General features: G+C 45.5%; 1 pseudogene; it reads right to left on the bottom strand.

Annotated features, from left to right (window-relative positions):
- Positions 1-4,003: 4,003 nt before the first annotated feature.
- Positions 4,004-4,477, bottom strand: LOC144313432 (ubiquitin-conjugating enzyme E2 L3 pseudogene; annotated as a pseudogene).
- Between the last annotated feature and the right edge of the window lie 463 nt (positions 4,478-4,940).

Genomic DNA, 4,940 nt, shown 5'->3' with positions numbered 1-4,940 from the left:
TCCTCCTTCTCTGGTACCTCATTTTGCCAAATCATTTTTCTTTTCTTCTTGTCTTTCCAATTTTGTTCATTCTCTATTTGAACTAAATCATTTTTCATCTTTCATGTTTGTTACTTTTTCTGATGAAATTTCCAAGTGATTAAGTACATTATTTGATACTTCCATAAAATCAAGGATTTCACTTCCCTTTGGACTTTTCTCAATTTGTTTCTTATGCTAAAGCCATGTGAAACCAAAGAGACTTTAAAAAATTTTTTTTGCTGGTAATTCTTATTAAGAAGTATCTCAAATTATCACTGCCTAGATAGAAGAGGCCTAGAAGTTTGTAAAAAAAAGTAAAGCCACTGTGATCTAAGTAGCAGGGATTGGACAATTCCATGAGATTCTCGAAACCTGTTTCCCCTACCTTCCTATCCAGTTCTTCCTTTGATAACAGCATTTCATTTTCTTTTAGAGGTGATCTACTCTGACTTTTAGACCATGGGGTCAAGTAGGGCTGGCCTATGGCCCAGACTTGACTGGTGAGGGCCCTGAGCAGAACCTTCTCTGGATCCAGTGTAAAAGGCATTTTTCCACCTGAGGTGTCTAAGCGGGGAAGGCATAAGCTCGAACTGCTCTAATCTGTTTTTGTTGTCGCCAAGGGAGAGCCCCCTTTGGTTGAAGCCACCCAGAGAGAAGCAAAGCTGAGATGCAGTGAGAGTGACCAAGATCCTAGGATCCACTGGGCTCAGAATCAGGTGTTTTAGTTAGGTAAGCTGTTTAAATACCTGGCTTAAGCCACTTGGGTTATGTTCTGTCGCTGTGAGCTACACGAGTCCTGTCTGATATCAGGAGCTTTGATTCATTCATAGCGTTCTGCGGAGTGGAAGGTTGAAGGAGGGCATAGTTTTTCTGATTTTCCCATGCCAGTGTTATCATCTAAAGACCCTAGGAGAGTCTGGCTTTACCCTGTGTACATAGACTTGGAGGGAATTGAGTATAATGGCAGGAGCAAGAGCTTTGAAACAAAGAATACTTGGTTTCAGATTTTATTTTTGCACCTGTGTGGCCTTGGACATCTAACTAACTCTCTGACCTTCAGTTTCTTTATGTATAAATACAGTTGTAAGGATTAAGTGCCCTGCTGTGTAGAGTTTAGCGTGGGGCCGAGGGATGGTGGAGGCAGGATGACATTCTGGGGGCATGTGAGAATTGTCCCAATGGTGGAAAAGAATCTGTGGCCCCATAGGACAGGAGGAGCCTCATTGGACGGGGTTACCTCACCACAGAATCCTCTTTACAACTTCCGTGCTCATAGCAAGTATGCTCTGCAGAAATTTCTGGCCTTCTCAGCCAGATCGATCCTTCAGACCCCTAAGTACAACCTTGTCACTCCCTTTTTAAAATCCTACAACAGCTCCCTGTTGTCCAAACTTCTGAGCTTACAGGTACAGCTTCCCCGATTCTAACCCAGGGGTCACTGATAGACCACTGACGGTCATTGCGAGACGGGTGGTCTCTCCCTGCAAAGTGCTTAGAGGTATGTGGGAGACAGGTTGAGTTACAAAAAGACCCTCTCCAGGGGCACCTGGGTGGCTCAGTGGTTGAGTGTCTGCCTTCAGCTCAGGTTGTGATCCCGGGGTGCTGGGATCAAGTCCCGCATCAGGCTCCGTGCGAGAAGCCTGCTTCTCCCTCTGGCTGTGTCTCTGCCTCTCTCTCTGTCTCTCATGAATAAAGAATTTTTTTTTTTAAAGGCCCTTTCTTGAGTGGATGCCGAAACGTTATTCAGTGCACAGACAGCACAGCCTTCTTTAGGAAGCCCTGACTCATCTCCACCTGGCACTTTTGCCTCTTCTCTTGGGCAGGGGCCCAACCATACTATTTTCTAGCCATAGTGGATTTCTCCCACTCCTTCAGAGACCTAGTGGTTTCCTTTCCTTTGGCCTTGGGATCCAAATCTGCTCAGTCTGGAAGCTTTCTCACCCCCTTGATACCTAGCTCACACCTACCTTTGAGGCAGGTGTGAGCAAGTCCCCTAGGAAGCCTTCCCTGACCGCATCTAAGCAGAGTGCTCCCTCAGCATCCCGTCCTTCCCCCCACGTGTGATACTTATCATATGTTATTTTTATTGTGATTGCTTTTGGAATTGTCATACTTCATCTCCAAGCCACTGAGTATCAGTACTTCTAGGCCTCACAATTACTTAGGGATCCAATTTAAAATGTAAAATTTGCGGGATCCAGTCCTTCAGTTACTCTGGGCCCAGGGAATCACTCTTTTTAATGTAGGTTTAGGACATGGATATCAAGGCCAGACTTCCAGGTTTCACTCATGGCTTTGTCGTTTCCAAATGGTGCGACCTAGGGCAACATAATTAGCTTTTTATGGTCTCAGTTTTCTAATCTGTAAGATGGAAATATAACAATAGGCCACATATAGTGTTGGTCCGAGAATGAAATTATAACACAGGTAATGCACTTAGTTCAGTGGCTGGCACATAGTGTGCCCTTAATACCTGTTAGCTTTTATTCCTAGGCATGATTCTTTTTTTTTCTTTTCTTTTTTTTTAAATTCTAAGGTCAATTTTTATTTCTACAAAAAAAAAAAAAAAAAAGGTAGTCAAAACAATATAAAACACATGTAAAGGATATTACTGAGTGCGCTTCAAGTGGAGCTTGACTCTGCAAAGGCTGTGAGTCCAGAGGGAGAGGGAAGGCCGTCTTGCTCCTGGGCTGGCCGGCTGCTCCGAAGGAAGGGGCCAACAGGGTGCCGGCACCCTCAGACTGCTGCTGGCTACAGCCAAGTCCTGCCAATTCCAACCCCGCAAAGGGCCAAACTGTGCCGAGAGAGGGTCGCGGTGGGGCTGCGCTGCCCTGGGGAGCTGGGAGAGCGAGCTCAGTGACAGGTGAGCATAGAATTTCACATGGACATCCTGGCTTCAGAGTTGTCTGCAGTGACCAGCACACCTTGTACAGTGGCTGCAGGGAGGAGCGTCAACCTTTGGCCTCAGGAGCCTCTCTGGCGAGAAATTCCTCACACAAGCGCACAGCATCCTCTGGTTGGCAGGCCCTCCTCTGGGGTTGGCCCAGACCTGGGTTTCCCAAGCAGGCCAGGCTAGGCTGAAGTTCAGTCAGGCACACAGACATCAGGGCTTGCCCATTTAATCAACGTTATTGTGGTTAACACCAGCCAGATTTTTACATAAGAACTGGGCCTCCGTTTCCACGGCTGCTTTTTTTTTTTTTTTTTTTTTTAGTGGTGGTGGTGGTGGGGTGGTGGTGAGTGGTGGTTTGCTTGTTTTTAATATTTTTTAAAAGGATGTTATAAATTGGAGCCAGGAGAATTTGAACCAACTCCTACACAGGGCAGTGCAACATGGCAGTAAAGAAGCCACCAGAATCACCAGGAGCATTTTCTCCTCCTTTGCAGAAGAGATAGCCCTGGGTCTGGGAGAAGTGAATAAGTGAAAAACAAACCAAATGCAAGAAAGTGGGAATTGTAAGGACAGGGGAAGAAAGGTAACTGCAACCTTTTTTGTTTGTTTTAACCTTAAGGGCTAAGTGTAAATTGAAGGTTTTGGATCAATTTGGACAAGAAAAGAAACACCATTATCTTAAAGTAGATTGAAGCAGTGATTTTTTTTTAATTTATTTTTTATTAGTGTTCAATTTACTAACATACAGAATAACCCCCAGTGCCCGTCACCCATTCACTCCCACCGCCCGCCCTCCTCCCCTTCTACCACCCCTAGTTCGTTTCCCAGAGTTAGCAGTCTTTACGTTCTGTCTGAAGCAATGATTTTTAAAACAAAGAAAGCAGAACTAGAGCATCTTAAATTTTTAATCCTTTCTTTACAGATTACCTAGACCACTTTTGATTTAGAAAACTGTAGAAAGTTGGTAACTGCCACAAGCAAATGCCAGGAGGCACGTGTCAATTTTCCACAGAGTCCTGCTTTGTGGGGCGTCCCAATGGGCTGCTCGGGGTCTCCGCTCACGCTCGCTGGAATCGGTGGTGACAAAGTTTAGTCCACAGGTCACTTCTCCCCATATTTCTTTGCAAACTCTTCAGTGTTCTTGCAGAATTTTTTATGGTCCTTAGAGTATTCTTCAGCTAGGTCAGCCCGAAGTGGGTGCTCGGGCTGGGGGTCGTTCACCAGTGCTATGAGGGACTGGATTGCTTGGTCGGTTTTGGGTGCTGGCTTCCAGTTTTCAGCACTAATTACTGACAGACAGACCTGCCCCTTTTCATCGATGTTTGATGTTCGGCTGATAGATCTTTGTTTTAAATGTGATCTTCGGTGGTTTGAATGGGTGCTCTGCTGGAAAGTTGATTTTGATTCTGAAGGCCCCCTTGTCATATGGAGGGTTGTCAGGAACAATAAGCCCTTGGCAAGTCAATAAATTAGCTTCATCAACCTGGATGTTACGGAAGTTTTTCATTCCACATTTGCAGATTTCTTCAAGCTCCTCCGTCAGCCTCCTGCTGGCCTTCATCTTGGATCCCCAGGCATGACTCTGATGCAGTCGTCAGAGGCACCTCCAGAGGCACCGTGCCTGGTGGAGAGTACTCCAAGGTCAATGATCAGGCCTTTCTTGCTCACTAGAGTCTTTAGAATCTAGTGCTGTGCATGGCACATAGTAGCCACCCTCAATCCCCTCTCCTCTTTTTTGAGTATTTAGTACTTACACCAGTTGCTTGGCACCTCATTTTTTTTTTAAATAATAAGTTTATTTTTTGTTGGTGTTCAATTTGCCAACATACAGAATAACACCCAGTGCTCATCCCATCAAGTGCCCCCCTCAGTGCTCATCACCCATTCCCCCCCACCCCTTGCCCTCCTCCCCTTCCACCACCCCTAGTTTGTTTCCCAGAGTTAGGAGTCTTCATGTTCTGTCCCCCTTTCTGATATTTCCTACCCATTTCTTCTCCCTTCCCTTCTATTCCTTTGTCGGTCATAT

The sequence above is a fragment of the Canis aureus genome, chromosome 5 (assembly GCF_053574225.1).
Source record: "Canis aureus isolate CA01 chromosome 5, VMU_Caureus_v.1.0, whole genome shotgun sequence".
Taxonomy (NCBI): Eukaryota; Metazoa; Chordata; class Mammalia; order Carnivora; family Canidae; genus Canis; species Canis aureus.
This window is presented reverse-complemented; position numbering and strand designations above follow the sequence as displayed.